The following is a 20,264-nucleotide window of genomic DNA, read 5'->3' as shown; positions in this document are numbered from 1 at the left end:
TCTACTGATTCCAATGACAGGGCCTGGGCATCCCAAAATGGAGGGCGCTCAGGGCACCTGTCAATTCAACACAGAGCTGCCACTAGCCCGTACCCTGCACTGTGGGCCACACACAGGTGCCCAAAAACATACACTAGGAGTACAGAGTTGTACTTTCACCCAAGGGTGCCATAAGGGTATCCCAAGGGTCTGTTCACCAAACCAAAATAGAGCTTCACTGCCAGGAGTCCCACATGAACTCTTGGGCGGAAAACACATCAGAACACACAATAAAAAGCAGTAAAGGATATGCCGGCCATGTCCCTCCAATGCATTTCCAGCATCACAACAGGACATTAAAAAAGGTTTTCCTTTATTTAAATGATACCATCGACTTTCGCACCCGCATGTTACTCGCAGCTGCTAAAGGCAATATGCCCCTGAGCAGCAGGCTGACCCTGTTGATCACAGCACTGCTGCCCAAGTTAAGGGCCCAAGCGAACCGCCCCCCTCCCCCCCCGGGTATATATTGCCTTAAGGGAATGGGAGATTTTGCTGCAGCATAATTGCTCGAAGTAAATTTTAAATATTTGTTTTCTCGTGATTGTCGCAAAGCTATGTGGGGGTAGGTTTAGGTTATTGCGTGTAGGGGGTTAAGGAAGGGCTGCGGGGTGTCCCCCCACCAGCATATATTTGCAGGAAAAAAAAACAAAATCACCCATCATTTTTCGATGAAATCTACTTGGAGTACACAATCTTGACCAAATCACAGAGAACCTGGTCTTAATATCTCTCTGGAATGTAGAATGATGGAACTGCAGGAAGTAGAGAGTTCGAAGGAGGTTGAAGAGGGGATCCTACTGCAGCTGTCAGGACCCATCAGAATAAAGTCACGTTCTTTATCAACCAACGTGTGAAGTTATTTAAGCAATACAATAGCGTGGTCAGCCTGCTCATTCAGATTGGAGCCCAGGCCTCAAATGCTCGACTACTTATCACTCTGGTTTAGCAAAGAATTTGAAGTAAAAGCCATTTATAAATGGATGTTTCAATCACGTAACAATTGTTTTCAAGATAAGGCAACCAAAATTGTGGCCCCCTTCGCATTGGAAAAAACAGATTTAGGCTGTCTTCTCCTAGCACCAAGCACTATTACGTCAGCCAAACCATGTTTACAGGGGTTTGAAGGTAATAAAGTACTTTGTTCATACATTAGCTTTTTTTCTCTGATCCCTAAAGTCGAGAACTTAAAGGAATGGTTCGCCCAAAAATGTTCATTGCAAAAAAAGATGGGCAATAATAAAAAAATAGATAGGGACTTAAAAAAAAGTGCCAATGTAGAATTTTGAGCAAACGAAGCTCAAAATTTACAAAAGGAAGCACATGGGGGCATCCATTTTGTGAAATCGATGCCCGCTTGCGCTTGCTTTTGCGGCACTAATGAAAGAAAAGCCAGCCAGCTGTAGTAAACAAAAGCTACCACTGGGTGGCTTTTCCTTCATTGGTGCCGGGACTCGGAGGACGCAGACCGGAGACTACAGGCAGAAAAGCTACAGCTGTATCTCGGTAAGTGCTATTTATTTTTAAAAAAATAGCACTAGCTGTTTTTTTTTCTAGGTTTTCTGGGCTGGAGGAGCCTGGAAAACTTAGAAATAAAACTGCAGCTTTAAAAACATTTTATTTAATTTTGAGGTAGCTTTTCTAGCTACCGCAAACATAAATACAACGTTATTGTGTTCGAAAACGCTGCTTTGTCTCCAGCCCGGAAAACTTAGAAAGAAAACCGCAGGTAGTGCTTAAAATAGCACTTACCGAGATGTAGCTGCAGCTTTTCTGCCTGTAGTCTCCGGTCTGCGTCCTCCGAGTCCCGGCACCAATGAAGGAAAAGCCACCCAGTGGTAGCTTTTGTTTACTACAGCTGGCTGGCTTTTCCTTCATTAGTGCCGCAAAAGCAAAAGCGAGCACAGGCTTGCTTTTGTAAATTTTGAGCTTCAATTGCTCAAAATTTTACATAGGGACTAAAAACAAAAAAAGTGCCACTTTTTTTTTATTGCCCACCTTTTTTTGCAATAACATTTTTTGGGCGAACCATTCTTTAAAGGTAGCATAAGGGTGATTCAACCGCATGAATAGAAGTTACTTTAGAAAGAAATGCTCTTGTGACGGGCATGTTCGTATAAAGGATTATCTTGGCAAGGAAATTTGAGTCATATTTACCCTGACTTTCCAAAGGATGCAGCAATTAAAAGAAAGGCATTTGGGGAAGCAAAACGCCTATCCAAGGTACATGGATTCAAAACTTTACTACTAAAGCTAAATGTGTTGAAACTTTCTGCCTGAAGGGATCAAACTCACTGATGTCCCAGATCAGGCTTGTGCTTGGCTCAAAAAATACCCCAACAAGAACTCCCCACCATAAGGGTGTGTGTTTGTGCTTCACACTTTCCTTATTTGGTCGCATGTCTCTAAAGTGTTCATTGAGGTAATGATTGCATTTTTTTCACTATTCTAACTCTGTTATTAGTTTTGTTATGTTTTATTCAGGGTCTTGCCATTAACGGCCGCTGCTTGCGCTGTGTATTTTTATATTGATGCTCGTTATTGCGTATCGCATTGCATCTTAGCGTGTGTTTGAAGATGGCTAAAGTTGGAAAAGGGGACGCGCCACGTGTTTGTGACGTGAGTATGTTTGAGCTGTTATGTGCGTATCAGCCGGGTCAGTCTTGAGGTTGCATCAGCAAGTACAGGGGTGACGTGTTCGCACAGTGTTATGTTTATTACGTCAAGCTGCTGATCACAGAGGGGCATGCGTTGCCTAATGTTTGTGTGCAGGTCGGCGGCACATGGGACAATACGGATGTCCATTCATCTGTTGGTAAGCCGCATGCGAGGTCCAGCACCTACATTGCATTATATCAACCCTATGCCACATTCTTTATGACAGTGTTTTTCTAGGGAGACATAATGTGTGGCGTTGTTTCAATTCACTTCGGATACTGATCAGGCCGTCAGGTGTATGGCTATACGTGCAGGAAGTGTTCTTCTGACGTGAAGCCAGATGCTCAATTCATGTTTGTATACATGAAATATTTTTCGTACCTTTCTTTTTCCTTGTATAATATTGTATATGCCGATATATTAGTTTACAGAAAATGACGCAATCCTTGGGTATACTTAGTTACAACAAATGAGTGAGCATCCCAAAATGGTAGTTTGCAATAAACATGTATTATATAGCAGCACAACTAGGTGATTGTTATTATCGTCACCCTATTGTCTGGTAATTGGGGAGTTCACCGGTTTTGGCTTACTGCCGTGGTATTGGGGAACTGCCACTATGGGGACCTGGTATTAGTTGTGCTGATTTTACCGTTGTTGTCGATTACTCGATTGATTTAGGTGACATTGTTTGGGTGGATGTGCTGACATGAACTGGGGAAGCTAAAGAGGCATTGTGAGCCTGGATGCTCTATTTGGTTTGTGTTTGGGGTTGGTCCACGTGACTAATACTTTTAGGTAACTGAGCACTGATTTTGGTGAGGGTCGATTAGTGACGATCGTGTGAAGTTCTTGGGTTATTTGCGCATGTTAGACTGACTTCAAATGATTTTTTTGCAATTTTATAATCACAAGTTCTAATTGAACCATGGGTGTACTTTGGTGATAAGTGCTGATGTACTTCATAAATTGCTATAGGTATGGCTTAAATGTTGGGTTAATACCTCAATTCCGTTTATGGCTTATGGCCTGTAGACATTGATTTTGGGAATGATGATGTGTTAGGGACACAAGTTCTTTCTACACATTGGTGTCAGCTGTCAATTATATTTATAGGGTGGGGACGGGGCTGAGGGTTTCATTTGTACAGTTGTTGCTGAGATTACTGTATTTTAGTTCCTTAGTGTTAGGTCCGATTGGTGTGCCATCTATTTGTAACTAGTACGTACCAGAGTTATCTGGTTAACTCATGCCCAGGTGGGGTGTGGGTCCTTAATTCTCTTTTCCTTTTTGTGACATTTCTTTTCTTCTCACTGTTCTATATTGATCACACTTTTTTCTGACTCCAATTAAAATGTGCAATATGAATTCTAGATCTGTAAATCTTAATATTGTTTCATGGAATGTAAATGGCCTAAAGACTGTTGTGAAACGCACTAAAGTCTCATCTTATTTAAGATCCACGTCTTGCGACATTGTTTCCTCCAGGAGACACATCTGGATGATAAAGAGGCTGAGAAACTTCAACAAGGGTGGGTAGGCCAAACATTTTTCCGACCTACTGAACTAGTAAAAGAGGCGTTTCAATACTAATTTAAGAAAAACCTGCCTTTATCAGTCCCTGAGCAAAACAGACAAGGAAGGCAGGATTGTTTGCATCTTGATTAAAGTGCAAGATACATCAATGTTATTATGCAATGTGTATGCACCCAATTTGGATGATCCCCTTTTTTCCATGAGCTTGCGCAATTGCTTTCAAGCTATAATGTTAGTGCAATTGTGTTGGCTGGTGACTTTAACCAAGTGTTGGATCCAGCGTTACACCACTCAAATGGGGACTGCTCACGTATTCCGAAGAAGAGGCCTTTAGATTGGAGCACCCGTCTGAAAGACTATAGCTCCCACTCATCGTGTCATGATACCTATTCCCGTATGGACTTATTTTTGACCTTGGGCCAAGTGATTTTAAGTTGTTTTGATTCAAGTATCGGGCGCATTGCCTTGTCAGACCACGCACCTGTATCCCTACATCTTTCCTTGCAGCATACTCTGGTCAAGTCATCAAGATGGAGCATGAATTAAAATATTCTTCTAAACATATTAAAGACGAAATTGTGGAAGAACTTGAAGACTTCATTCAAATTAATAAGACAGAGGATATCGCAGTCTAGTCTCCACAGTCTGGAAAGAAATGTAATGTTTTGTGCGTGGTGTACTGATGTCTAAAACCGGCAAACAGAAGAAAAAGAAGGCTGAAGAAATTCAGAAACTGTCTGCAAAGGCTAAGCGTCTGGACAATTGCTTTGCTGCAAGCCAAGACGAAGGAACCAAGTCTCAAATGAGAAAGGCAAAATTTGAATTAAATAAATATCAGACCAGGTAGACTATGCTTTGTTCAGGCAGAGAATAAATTATTTCGAGCACAGGGAGGTAGCAGGCAAACTCCTTACACACAGGCTGAAGGTAGCTGAGAGTGATCGTTTTATCAATGCAATTAGGAATCCAAGTGATGTCTTGAAAACACAACAAAAAGAATACACTATTCCACGACTTTTAGGAAAAACTCTACATGTCGGATCTGACTTGTGAGATGGATGTGATCAGAAATGTCCTAAATTCATTACAAATTTCTAAACTGACAAGTGATCAAATGGCGAGTCCTGAAGGGGGAATGGTAGTTCAAGATATTCGTCTAGCCATCTCCAAACCTACCATGGGCAAATCTCCAGGCATGGATGGATTGCCTGTGGAGTTTTATAAGATTCTGCCCGATCACGCTCTGCAACTTCATTGTGATGTTTATAACAATGCTTTTGAGACCGACTCCATGTCAGATACGGTGCAGCACGCCTTGATAACGGTCTTGAAGAAAAAACGATAAGTCACCCACAAGATGTGAAAACTACAGGACAATCAGTCTAATTAATACTGACGGCAAGATTCTGGCAAAGTCTTTGGCTATGAGACTGGAACCAGTGATACCCTCATTATCCATGGGAACCAGGTCAGCTTTGTTTCTGGAAGGGCTGTGGCCGACAATATGAGACGGCTGTTAATTTGAGCATGGACATAGACAATCAAATGCCGCTGCAGTGGTCTCGCTGGATGCAGAGAAGGCATTTGACCGTGTGGAGCGGCGGTCCTGTTTTCATGCTTACACAAAATTAAATTTGGCCAAGACTTCAAGCGCTGGGTACGGTTGTTATACACAAATCTGCAAGTGTACTTAAAAATGCCTTATTTCGGACGCTTTCCGGCTTCATAGGGGTACAGGACAGGGCTGCTTGCTTGCGGCACCATTATTCATCTTGTCAATGGAGCCATTGGCAGTGCTACAGCGAGCCGATTGTCTTCAACCGATGATTGGGAATAATCATGAAAGTTTGCTCTGGCTCTACGCAGATCTGCTGGTGGCCCTGCAGGATCCAGCAAATTGCATACCTCACCTGATGTGAGATATCCAGCAATTTTCCTTAGTTCGTTATAAGGTGAAATGGGGCAAGTCAGAAATCCTCCCAGTGAACAATATTTGCCCGAGACACACTTGTGCTCATTTCCAGTTCATCTGGTGTCCAGAAAGGATGAAATATCTGGATAGCTCTGGAAGTGACAAAGTTGACAAAAATTAATCTTACCGAAACTTAATCGGACCTAGATAAGTAGGGACTTAACTATCCACAGGGGGGGAGGGGTGGAGATCAATTGTATAAAAATGAATTTAGCACCACGGGTAAATTATATTTTATCTATGCTTCCCATCAAAGTACCAGGACATCTTTTTAAAGAAATTGACGGGATTATGCAAAAGTTAATTTGGGACAGAAAGCCACCAAGACCCACAAAGTGGAAAATGCAGCTCCCCTTAAAGCAAGGTGGAATGAATTTACCAAACTTTATTGACCATCATCGGTCATTCACAACTCGTCACCTATGCAAGATCATTGAAACAGATGAAGACCAAGCACAAAGAATAACTTCGTAGTGCAGTGCATTATCACAGTTAGAGCCGAAGGCCCTGTTGACGACCAAGAAAAAAATCCTCTAAAAAGGGATAAATCCACTGAGTGAGTTCTTACAGGACTGTTGGCGTGATATTTCTAAACGCGTGAGTACTGAGCCTTACCTGTTCCCTGATGTGTCCATCTGGCTCAACCCGGCTTTGAAATCACAAGGAAAATTCCTATTTTGGCCAGGGTGGTTTCCTTAAAGGGAATAAAATACCTTAAAGATCTGATTGAAGGTGACAAATGGATAACGTTTGCACAACTGAGCCGTTCATTTAACATGATTGAATGCACCTATGTAGAATATAGGAGATTGAAGAGCATTATTGCTGCACGCTTGGAAGTGTCTCAATTGGCAGCTCCGAATGTAGCTAGGTCAGCTTTGCTGACATGCAAGAGTGCCTCGCATCCTGATGCTACCATGTATTCAGTCTTAAAGGCTTGTCGTAAAGGGGACCTGAGGTTGCCAACCATCTGGGCTGAAGAACTAGTGGAAGATATTGATTTGAATTGTTGGCAGCGATGCTGTGGTAAAACCTGCCTAGTGAGTATTGACTGGGACTCAAGAGCTTCGCAAACAAAGCTCCTTTGTAGGTCTTGTTGGACACCTGTACGATTATTCAAAAGACACCTTCTGGAGAACAAACTATGTTGGAAGTGTAAAAATGCAAGGGGTACCCTGTGTCATTTGATCTGGTTCTGTTCAAAGACAGACATTTTGTGAGGGGGTCTGCGAAAGGCTGGGTTTGATCCTGTGTTGTACAATCCCTATGACTGCCTCTCTACTGGTTCTGGAGGATGTGTCTCTAGTAAAGGGAGTTTCATTCAGCGAGAAAATCTGGCTTCTCTGTGCTTGCACGATTGCAAAGAAAATTATATTAAGATCCTGGAAATCGAGTAGCTCCTTTTATATTGATGACTGGGTGGAGGAGTTGCTCTCCATTCCACCTATGAGAAAGTTATCTACAAGCAAGCAGGCGACAGATACGTTTTGGGACATATGGGGAAGCTTCCTTGATGTATATGGCTGATGTGTGTGTTACAGGCTGCAAATTCCATTATCTGGTGACTTCTTTGCCAATGTTTTATGATCCAATACATTAATTTCTGTGTAGACCATGACTCTCATAACCATAGTGATATGTAATGTTCTTGTTGATACATGCTTCTGAATGTTAATATTGCGTGTGTCTTTTGTCTTACTTTTTTCCGACTCCTCTCCTTCCTCTTTTTCTCTCCTCTCCCTTGACTTCATTGGTTAGCTTTTATTAACTAATTTATTATTGTTACTGTCCAGTTACATGGTATACTCCATTTATGTAGCACTGTTGGGTATTTGACTCGTATTGTGCTATCTTGTCTGTTGTAAAAATAAAATGTTGATTCCAGTATAAAAGATCACACTACCATATAGCAATAGCAGAATGCTCCACAATATGCTACATAAAGCAGTATAATCTTTATAGTGAGCGCTATACTCATAATTGAAGCTCTAACTCCACACTGCAAATTGCAAAGCACGACATGCTAGAAATTACAAGTGGGTGTTTAGAACACCGCAGAGTTTTAACCTGACTCAGCTGGGTAAAAACATAGCTGATGCGACATGCTCCATGCCTGAACCATTGAGGCCTGCACCCCATCCTATGCTCCAGAACTCCTCGTTAACTCATGAGAGATACAGTGGTGCCAAACAGAGCTGTCCTGAGGGCAGGGCAGGCTAGGGCGACCGCCCAGGGCGCCATAGTCCCCCAGGGCTCCATTAACCCGTTAAGGCGCCAGCTCGGGGAGCCTTTCAAGTACTCCCCCCGATCTGGCGCGGTTGGAGAAGTGCCCTTTTTAAATTAAATGAGCTCACGGGAGCAACAATAGGGTGCTGGAACCCTATTGAGATAATTACCACCATGTTCCAGCACGGGAGTGGGGCAATGAATATCAGACACTACTTTGACATGTTGCCAATCCGCTGATTCGGGTAAGTGATTTCTCAATTATGAATTTCTGGGAGATGGGTCAAGATGGAGTCAAAGATTTATATACTATGTTTTTTTTAAATTGACAACAGAAGAAAAAGTTACTCACCCCCCCCCCTGGTAATATTCTTTCGACTGGATGTTCCCCCCACGTATTCATCTTTAGATCCATTTGTCTTCCGCTTCAGCAAAGAACAAGTTACTCTCTTACCTGGTAACGTTCTTTCGATGGGATGTCAGACGACTTATTCCAGATCTATGACATGTAATTATCACAGCTGTGCTGCTTCAGAAAATCTTCGGCGTCTGCGTCCTGTGTTGATGACGTCGATACCCCGCCCTCGAGGACCTCCTCCGAGGGCCGACGTCACTGGATGTTACAAGTAGGACGTACAACGCCTGTAGCCTCACTTGTAGTTTTTTCCCAGAACGTGTGGCACCAGTCTTCTGCCAGCCTGACACACACAGCCTTGCAGAAACGTAAGCTGCAATTGCATAAGAAATTATGTAGTGGGAAGACAGGGAGGGAGCGATATGGAATACGTCGTCGGACCATCCCATCGAAAGAACGTTACCAGGTAAGAGTAACTGGTTCTTCGAGGGGATTGGGTCCTCCGACGTATTCCATATCTATGACAGACTCCCAAAGCAGTACCAATGCAAGGAGGTGGGAAAAGAATTTAGAAAAAAAATTTAGAATGCCCAATCAAATTGCAGAGTAAAGGACCGCTTTGCCAAAGGCTAGATCCTGCCCACGGATGGAATCGAGGGAGTAGTGACGTACAAAAGTATGTACCGAAGCCCAGGTGGCTGCATCACAGATGTTACGAATAGGAACACCCCTCTGTAGGGCAGTAGAGGCAGCCATACCCCTGGTAGAATGGGCCTGCAAGCCGACCGGTGGGTCCTTACCCGCCAAGCGGTAACACTCAAATAGCCAGAATAATCCAGCGAGACAGTCTGTTTCGTCACAGCTTGTCCCAAACGCTTTCCAGTGTAACCAATGAAGAGTTGATCGTCCACTCTGACCCGGCACATGCGTGAAATATAAAAGCTGAACGCTCTCCTAGGATCAAGCTTATTGAGCCTCTCCTCTTCCTTACCAGGATGTGGAGGAGGATAAAATACCAGAAGAAAAGCCTTCTGACCTAAATGAAATTCCGACACCACCTTCGGAAGAACGAACTCTAAGGACAACCCTGTCCTTATGAAACACACTGAAGGGTGGCTTAACTGAAAGTGCCTGTAACTCACTCAGCGAGCGGAAGCGACGCAACAAAAAATACAGTTTTAAGAGTTAAAAGTATCAAAGGGCATGAACGCAAAGGTTCAAACGGAGCACCCATCAGAAACTTGAGAACTAGGTTCAAATCCCAACCGGTCACCTGGAAAGGTGACTGAGGGAACACAGTGAGCCCTTTCAGAAACTGAGAAATTAAAGGAATTTTAAAATAGGAACACTTCAGACGAGGACTTAAATATGGACAGCGCCGCCAGGTAACCTTTAACGATACCCACTTTAACGGCCCCTGTGGGCTGAGGAAAGCAAAAAAGACAGAACCATGGAAATGTCACATGCAAAAGGATCCACATTCTTAACCCTGCACCAGTCGCAGAACTTACGTACGGCAACGGTACAGGGACTTTGTTGCTTGCCCTCTGGCCGAGAGAAACACCTCCATCACGTCTTCAGGGAGGTCCCAATCCTTATACCTCAACCTTTCAGAAACCAAGCGTGAAGGTTGAGAGATCTGACCTCTGGATGAGAACCTGACCCCCCCCCCCTCCCGTGAGAGCAGATCGTCTCGGTAGGGAAGACGACGTGGAGGGCAGATGGACAAGTCGAGAAGGTCCTGATACCACGTCCTCCGGGCCCACGCCGGAGCAATGAGTATCATCCGGGAACCGAACCTCTGCAGCACTTGCAGGATGACGGGGACTGGAGGAAAGGTCTACAGCAGTGGGAAGGACCACTCCACCACTAACGCGTCCCCTAAGGCTCCTTTTGGAGGAAATTCCCACGAGCAGAATCTTGCACACTTCCGGTTGACACTGGTGGCAAACAGATCCACTTGTGGGGTCCCCCAAAGGGTGAAGATCTCCAGGAGACTCTCCTGAGCCAGCTCCCACTCGTGAGAGACCATGCTCTGCCTGCTCAGAGCGTCCGCCACTGCGTTTGTCTCCAGCCAGATGAACTGCCGAGATCGAAATTTCCTGCTGGATGGCCCAGAACCAGAGCTGCATCGCCTCTCTGCACAGAGGGAGAGACCCTGCCCCCCCCCCTTTTTGTTGAGGTAGTGCATGGCCACTGTATTGTCTGTCAGAATCGGGACATTCTTCCCCCGCACAGACGGCAGAAAAGCCTTCAGGACTAGCCTGACGGCCCTCAGCTCCAACAGATTGATATGGAGTCTGGACTCCGGAGACCAACGACCGTCGACTGTCAGCTCGTTGGCATGAGCTCCCCATCCCGTGAGGGATGCGTCCATCACGATCGTCACCTCCGGCCAGGGTGGCCAAAATGGAGCCCCCTTCAACAGATTGCCTTCGATGGCCCACCACAGGAGATTCTGGGCGACCGAGGGCAGCACCTGAACGGAATCCGACATCCTGCCGGAGGACTGTGAGCACTGCATCTTGAGAGCCCACTGTAGAGATCTCATCCGCAGCCTGGCCTCTGGCACCAGGAGAATGCAGGATGCCATGAGGCCGAGCAACCTCAAGAACTCGAACGCCGGGAGACTCTGGGCATGTTGAAACTTGTTCACCATCTTCAGAATGTGAGAAGCCCTCACCTGGGAAGAGAAACACAGCCCAAGGGATGTGTCGAGCACTGCTCCGATGTACTGGAGCCGCTGGGTAGGTGTCAAGTGGGACTTCAAGTTGAGGGAGAAGCCCAGCCTGAGAAGGGAGTGGCAGGTGATGGACAGATGATCCAGGACTTGCTCAGGAGAGCACGCCCTCATCAACCAATCGTCCAGGTAGGGGTAGACTTGAATCCCCCCTTTCCTGAGATACGCTGCCACCACCACCATGAGCTTGGTGAAGAACCTCAGGGCAGAGGTCAATCCGAACGGCAGGACACGAAACTGAAAGTGCGAGTCACCAACCGCGAACCTCAGGTACTTGTGCTTGGCATGTATCGGCACATGAAAGTAAGCGTCCTTGGGGTCGAGAGACACCAACCAGTGCTGAAGTTGAAGTGTCTGGAGGACTGGAGAAAGAGTAACCATCTTGAACTTGTCCTTCCTGAGGAGCTTGTTCAGACCACGCAAGTCTATGATGGGTTTCAATCCTCTGTCTTTTTTCAGCATCAAAAAATATGGGGAATACCATCCCTTGTTCCTCTCCGCTACAAGCACCAGTTCTATGGCGCCTTTCTTCAGCAGGGATTGTATTTCCTGCGCAAGGAGCGGATCCGGACTCTTCAAGGAGAGATTCCCTGGTGGATTGTTGTGAGGCCTCTGCCGGAAAGGAAGACAGTAGCCGTGGGCTATGATCTCCAGAACCCACACATCTGAAGTAATGGCACGCCATACTACAAGATGCTGCGCCAGCCTTCGCCCAACCGGTAAACAATGGGACATGGCCTCATGAATGAGCTGAAGCGGCTGCGGCAGTGCCCGAGGGCAAAGAGGTAACTGCCCCAGCGGCTTTGGCACCTAGAGTACCTTGTTTTCCACCTCTGGTACTCCTATGTTGGCCCCTTTGACTGGCCGCTCCCCTCGATCGACCAAAAAAGATTAGTATCGAAAGGAACCTCCCTTCCATTGCTGTCCGCTAGATCTGCAACCTGTCAAGTCTCTCATCAGCCTTGCTGCCAAAAAGATGTACACCATCAAAGGGCATGTTGAGAAGCCAGGCTTGTATGTCAGGAGCAAACCGACTACCACAACCACGCAAATCTGCCCATCACGGTGCTCTCCGCCATGGACCGACTGATACAGTCTGCCATGTCCAGACCCGACTGAACGGATTCACACATGGCATCCTTGCCATCCTGAACGAGGCCAAGAAAACCATCCCGTTCCTCCCCTTCGGGAATATGTTCAGCCGCCAACGACACACAATTCCACAGAGTGCAAGTGAAACGTGCTAAAGCACACATGGAGTTGGCTGCCTGTAAAGCCATACCCCCTGAAGAAAACACTTTCTTCGCCCAGCCATCAAAACGTTGGTCATCCCCATCAGGAGGGATGGTAGGGTACGACGCCTGCTTTGCTGGGGCCATAGCCACCTGCACCACCAAACTCTCCGGAGTGGGGTGTGTAGTCAAGTAGCAGGGGTCGCTGCTGGCTGGACGGTATTTTTTAGGCAACAACTTGCTCACTATCGTGAAACACTCGAGCAGTCCAAGCCGCCGCCACCCTTCTCTGTAAAGCCATATGGAATGGCAACAGTGGGTGGACCTTGGTCAAGGATATCCGTCAGGTCATCCTGCAGAAAATCCACTGGTGGCGCTGACCACCCCAAGGACTCAGTCACCCTCGACATGAGGCGCCTGTATGAAGATTCAGCATGCGTACCAGGCTCAGGCCTGCCAAACTATCTCCGGGGAGGTATCGAGACCACTGGTGTCGTGCAAAGACTGACGCAGGTCTTCCAACTGGCTATGACCAGACAAGAGTTTGTCAGGAACCTCATCAGGAATCAAACCTTCAGACCCTTCATCCACCTCAGAAATATAATCCAGAGGCTGGAATGGGGCACAGAAAAAGGCACAAACATTCTTCGACTTGGCCAGGGCCTTCCTCGGGGGTTCCACCGGTCTCCGGGGTACCTCGGATAAAGCCTCCTCAAAAGGTGTTGACAGAATCGGCGTCGACGTCACGCTGATGGCTTCGAAACAGGCCTAGAGAGATTCCGTCGACAGACATGGCACCGACATCTTCTTAGAAGACCTCACAGGCTCTACCGGGTTCAAGGGTGTCGAGGACTGGGACCTGGAGCGGGCATAGCTAGAGCGATCCACCTTGTCCGACCGGGACCTCGAAGGTTCCCGGGGATCGCGCCGACCGCCCGAGCCCGAAGGCGTGCTAACGGTGGCCCTAGGGCGTTCCTTGCCGTCTTCCCTCGAAGACGCGAATGGAACTGAGCCCTGCAATTGGAACATCGCCATCATCTCCGTACGAAATGCATCCCATTCCGCAGGAGAAGAGCGCTTGTTGGGACAAGCAACCTGCCGACAGGCCGAGTCCTCAGACGAGGACGGGGAAGGCGACCAGTGACGGTGCTTCGGCGAGTGCCTCGAAGAGGCAGAAGAATGGCGGGAACCACTCCGGGACCGAAACCCCCTGGACTTACGCCGATGACGCAGAGAGTTGCCTCTCGAATCGTCGGTCGAAAGCCCAGCGGATTTCAACTTTCGGGGCTTGGAAACCCTACCGACAGAAAGCTTCTTCCGCTCCTGCAAGGCCTTCGATGTTAACGACTGGCAATAGTCAGTCATCCGTGGCGTGGTCCTCACCGAGGCAGGTGTCGTGCGGGTCCGTAAGAGACATCTTGGAACCGCAGACCCGACACTTCTTGAATCCCGACCACGGGGTAGAAGACGACGAAGACATGATTTCTTCACAATACAAACAAGTTTGAAGAAGCGATAGAACAAAAGAACCGAGGCACGCTGAGATCTCCAAAGCGAACACGTTCTCAGAAAAAACGAAAGCGAGGCTACGGGCGTCGTGTGTCCTACTTATAACATCCGGTGATGTCGGCTCAACGGAGGCCCTCGAGGACAGTAGACATCAACGCAGGTGCCGAAAATTTTCCGAAGCAACACAGCTGTGGTGATTACCAGTCATAGATGAGGAATACGTCGGAGGAACCAATCCCTTCGAAATAAGATGTCTGTATGAGGCATCAGCGTTTTCTGCTGGGTTCAGTTTACCAAATTCAAGTTCTGGTGAAGTGTCAATCCCACTGGCTGACTGAAGGGTTTCATATAAGTCTTTTAGCCTCAACTCTTCCGAGATCAGGGCTTCTGGGACATTTGACCTCCTTAATAACAATGGCAGGTTTAGAGGGAAAAAGGTATATGGTCTTTACTCAGATGGCTTTGACACATGGCATTGATGATCTCAACACGGATGGCATCAATGTTTTGGACTTTATCAAAGCCCTCGATGGGCCAGATCCCAGACTCCAAAGTCTGATTTCTCATCGAGACCACAAAGGTTCTCATGGGGGTTCTGGACAGTCTCCTGGGCTCTAAGGCACACAGGATTTTGGTTTAGTCCTTTCCTTGTCTGCATTCAACAGCAGCATGACTCTTACTTAATAATTAACAGCCCTGTGTACCATTATCCGTGTGATCTCAGCAATCCCTCCCACCCCAATAAACATTTATATTCCGGGAGATCAACACATCATTTAAGAAATGAGCGTTCCCCATAACATTGCAAGCAAATTAGAAAAGGTGCACATATTTACTGGGCTGTTCTTTAATATTTTCTGTAGAGTACAACTAGACAGGAATATTCACTATTGTTCTAACCAGACTTTGCTGTAGTCTAGTGGGTAAGTCACTCTGCTTTGGTCCTGATCGGAGTTTGAATCCTGGTCTCAGTAGCAAAAGCAGATTGGTTACTTTAATAGGCAGAAATAGTTATCTTAACTTCATCCTTTCCCTCTGATGGATTCGCCCATCCGCATGGCACGCGTGTGCCCGCCATGGCTTTTTTGTTTATTTAAAAGAATGAATGAGATCAATATGTGGGGCCATTCCCGCACATATTTTCCACGTTCACCGCAAAGCAGAAAAATCGGCATGTACTGTGGGAGGATACAGCTTACAAGCGCCACCCTCCCCAGTCATGTGTAGCTGACACCAGAAAGCTGCGGGTACTTCAAAAGCCTTTGGCGGCGGGCAGCCGGATTAGAATTTCAAGGCCCCATGGATTTGTATCTCCATTGTCAAACCTTGCTGGTGGCTGCAAACACGGAAGAATGTTAATTAGCGAGCCTAGGTGCCGGAAGTGACAATGGAGACCAAGCGCCAACACCTTCGTAATGCAATTTGTCAACTTGGTACTAACACCCGTCCTTGGTATGAAAGGGCAGTAAATGTCCTGTCTGGAACCACTTCTTTCAGAGCAGGGAAGTATGGGAATTGTAGGAGACAAACATCTGCTTGCAACCCCCTAATTCAAAGGAGGCCCATGTTGTGATCAGGCGCTGCATAGGGCTCAGTTAATTATGGAGACACTTTGATGTACAGCAGACAGGAAGATGGGTGGGACTGTTATCCTTCCTCCGTCTGTTGCTAAGCGCTCTCATTCTGACCTGAAGCATCACTGAAGGATTGTTGGATTGGCTCACTTAAATTAAGCTTGGCCTACACCAATCCCTGGGCCCCGTTTGGCTTCAAAAGAGGGCTGAGCCCCTCACCGATCAGATCTGAAGACTTCGCAAGGAGTAAGGACTCATTGAACCAGAGCTAAAAAGGTACAGTCTAACTTACACCTTCTGCCAGTGAAGGAAGGCCAGGAGTTCCAAGAGGGAAGCAAGATCCCTCCCCTAAACATCTCCCAGGGAACAGAGGGAGATACCCGACTCCGAGGACCCATCCAGCAGCTCCAGAACCACTACCCAACCAGCACACAGCATGCCCTGCTAGGTTCTGACAGCAAGCTTCCTAGGTGGGAAGTGCCAGAGAGTCTCTGGACAATGGATAATGCTGTTGCCTGCCAACACCATCCTGAGCTTTGGGCTGTGCGCTTTGAAAGGACATGAGCCCTGTGAAGAAGCTAGGAGGATTGCCACAAAAGCATCATCCAGCGTCCATCTTTTTAAGGACAATTGAGAGAGAAGAGTCCTCTAACCACATTCAGCTGCACCACACACTTGTCACCAAAGCAGTCCGAGACGCCTCGACCAACATTCCAAATCGGCCAACCAGCACAGAGACAGATTCTTGGCCCCGAGCCGCTGCGCCGGACAGCCTGCAGATAGCCATCCAGCCTCGCTTGCCGAACTGCCTGCCACCTGGTATACGCAGATGTCTTCCCGCCACCAACTCAGTCTCAAGGGCTGTGAAGTGCCCTGGAACCACCTCGATGCTGTTGAGCACCAAGAATTTCTTCAGCACCAGGTACATTGTGTTTCTGCCCCACTGGTCCTTCTGCGAAGGCCCCTAGAGACTGTTACAACCCTTTGCCCCTTTGGTGCAGGAACCAAATATTCTTGAATTATAAGACTGATTACCAACTACCCTCCCGTTAGTATCCAGAGTGCATCCTTTTCCTTCATGCAACGGTCTGTCCTCTGCATTCCTTTAGATTGTAGGTTGTAATTGTAGTGTGCTAAAACTGTCTGTTGTAGTAATATTTTTTACCACCTTCGCTGCACAGTCCATTTTATCATTGGGTAATTGTATTTTTGCTGTGTTGCAACTAACCAACGAACCACGACCTTTCAGAGATAACCCTGCTGTTCCGTCCACGTTACCAAAATTGGACAAGGAGGCCTTATAATTCAATTGTTCTGTAATCTGTTCGTATCCCTTCTGGTGTACTAGAGGTGTGGGGGTGATTGATGGTTTAGCAACCGATATTCATCCCTGGATCACTAGTGCCCTGGAAGTTAATTCGTCACACCCTTCTCGTTCAAGCATGCCACCATTCTCGCCATCTTCAAAATACCTCCTCTTGACCCATTGCTCCCTTCCAACTTCCATTCGATATCACTCCTCCCTTAACTATTTAAACTTCTGTAATTCCTTGTTTGCTCAACTTTCCTCATTGCTTCAAACTCAATTCTTTCCTGCTTTCAATATGGTCTCCGCCCCTGCTATTCCGCCGAGACCACCCTACTCTTTCTCTGCGACTCGCTCCTTTCCGCATGCTAAGCAAAACAATCTCCTCAATGCTTCTCCACTGGTCAGCCACTTTCGACACTGTTGATCTTCTCTTTCCTCTTGGTTTTACTGGGACTGTTCTGCGCTGGATTCAATCCTACCCGTCTGATCGCACTTATTCTGTTTCCTGGGCTGGCAAACCTTCTCGTACTGTCCACCTCTGCCATGGCATCCCCAGGGCTCTGTCCTGTACCCGCTTTCTCCCTTTAAACCAGTCTCTTGTTACTTCCTTCAGTCTTTCTCCCATTACTTAAGTTTGCCTCCCCATCTCTACACAAATGACACTCCGCTCCTTCCATCTTTTCAGCATTCTAACCCTCCATTCATGCTACTCTGACCTCTTGCCTCTTTTGCACCTGCTCACTTTCATCCTATCCTCTTTCGTTTGAGCCTAAAAACCCATTTACTTTCTAACCTTTTTATTTCCTGGTCATTTTAAGAGCTCTATACATTCAATTAAAAAACTAAAAACATAGCTGGGGCCCCTCTCCCACCTGGGGCCCCTCGTTCAGCAGACTCAACTGTGTTCAAGTCACTTGTGAAGCTTCTGCAGGATCCCCAGAGAAAACTTTGTAACTCACACTTCTAGCCATTGGAATATGCTGTAAGCCACTCATTGATCTATCTTGAATGCTAACTCAACCCACATGAAGCCAGTCTCCAACGCACACTGAACACGCTAGAATAGTTTCATATGTCTCAGCACTGGATTTACCTGTTCAAATACTGCCGAGAACTGGGAAAAGCACCTGGAAGCCAGTCACCAATGCTGAACACCAAGAACAAGCCTCGGAAGGTAAAGTGATTCTGTCCCACTGAGCTGCCTTAAAGGGCCCTTGTGACATTTAAGATTGCACTCCTTAAAATACCTTCATTTAACCCAACACAGCTGTTGAAATTGCACGTGCATCTCTTCAGACCCGGAGTGTCCCCTTTCATTACAAAGCCTGAATTTTCTATGCCTGCTCTTACAAGTTGTAGGTTATAGTGTGTGGTATTGTAAATGCTAGTGTTGATCCCTTGGGTGCATGGAGTGTCAGCTGCTATCGAAATACCGGATAGACTGGAAGGGGCTGGAGATTCCGAGATGGGCGGTTGGTTGGCACTTCAGGATGGGAGCTTGGACTTGAAGGAAGCATACTCCCTGATCTCCTGTTTAACATTCTACTTTTAACCTGAAACAAAGTACTGTTTGTACTTGCCTGGTTCCTGCGTACTGGCTGACTTACAGGTGACCCAGGATACTATATTTTGCCGACAAGTGATAATTAAAGGAGTACCCCATGGAAAGATCAGGGCCACTGAAGACTTGGAGATGTTGGTGATGAGGCGCTGCACAAAGTACCACGAGGGAGCCAGGAGTGAGGTATTTGTGCCAGGAAGTGCGTTCCAAAGTGCCCAGGAGGGGGCTAAGTGCAGTCATTGTGGGTGGACAGCAGGAGGGTAGCTATGGGCGGCACAGGCTTCTCCTCTTTCCCCGAGCACCTCCTGCACAAAGATGGCAGCACTGGTTATTGCCACAGAATTTGTGGGTGGTGGGGAGGGGGGGGGTTTGGAGTGTAGGTAGGTTTGCTGCTTTTGTATCCCTTAGTGTTGATCCCTTGGGTGTATGAATGGTCAGCTGCTATCAGAATGCTTGATGGAATGTGGAATGGAAGGGGCGGGAGATTCTGAGATGGACAGTGGGTCAGGACTTCAGGATGGAAGCTTGCACTGGAAGGATGCATAATCCATGCTCTGCTGTTTAACCTACTTCTAACCAGAGACAAAGTACTTTGTTCCGGCATGCTGGCTGACTTACAGGTGACCCAGGATACTACATACGGTTCTGGATTAGTGTGTTTGTATTTTTAGTTTAAATTTGTATTTTTATAGGACCATGGTTGGACGTTCCTTTAGTTTGATACCCCAGTACTATTGCTGATTAGATGTGTGTGCACCCCTCTTGAAGAGTATAGTCTGCCCACAAGAAACGGAGGGAGCATACCCGTCGACTGTACTCGATTCACATTTACGATTGGGAGAAATGCTGGTTTAGTAGTAGTGCAGGACGGAATAGGACTTACCAACTATTCATCCTTGTTCTCTTGTAGAACATTCATTTTGTCACACCGCAGAGCGGCCATTGACGCTGAAGACTGGGGGACATAGAAACAGGACTGATGCTGATGATAAAGGTACTCTGCGTACTGCGTTCCGCCCCAAGACTAGAACACTCATCGAGTTGTGTGTCGCAAGTATTCCAAATATTGTTACAAGTACTTGAGAATGGTCTCTTACAAGCTGGCTAGAAAGCATGCTGGGCATGGGCGGTGCACGCATAGGACCAGGCGAAATCAATAGGGCCCCTAGGAGGAAGCTAAAGGGTTAACTGCTGGGCTCAGCTTTTAGAAGGCTCCCGCCTCCAAAAACTAGCCTCACTGTTTAATTAAATAGCCTGCGAGTTGGGGTGAAAGATGCATCTAATGGGCCAAAGGACGTCGATAGGGCCAGATTCTCGAGCCTCTTTTTGGCACAGGTGAGGAAAAGCACCTGCAACCCTCACGTGCGCAATAAAATAAAGGAGCAGCACAAATCACAAAGAGCATTTGAGTGACAACATCTTAGATGCACTCATTCGGATGCCATCCCCCTTTACGGAAAGGGGGTGCTTCATGGCATTTAATAGCACATCCAAGTTCACAAACGGGAAATGAGCCCTGCCATGACGCTCATTTCTGACTCAGGATTTTTTTT

The 20,264-nt window shown here is 46.8% G+C and overlaps 1 protein-coding gene across 3 annotated transcripts in view; it reads right to left on the bottom strand.

The window, feature by feature from the left end:
* Window positions 1-20,264, bottom strand: part of GSK3B (glycogen synthase kinase 3 beta) — a 1,215,699-nt gene that overhangs the window by 973,450 nt on the left and 221,985 nt on the right. The gene's annotated exons all lie outside the window — the stretch shown is intronic.

The sequence above is a fragment of the Ambystoma mexicanum genome, chromosome 7p (genome assembly GCF_040938575.1).
Source record: "Ambystoma mexicanum isolate Mex_15411 chromosome 7p, UKY_AmexF1_1, whole genome shotgun sequence".
NCBI lineage: Eukaryota > Metazoa > Chordata > Amphibia > Caudata > Ambystomatidae > Ambystoma > Ambystoma mexicanum.
This window is presented reverse-complemented; position numbering and strand designations above follow the sequence as displayed.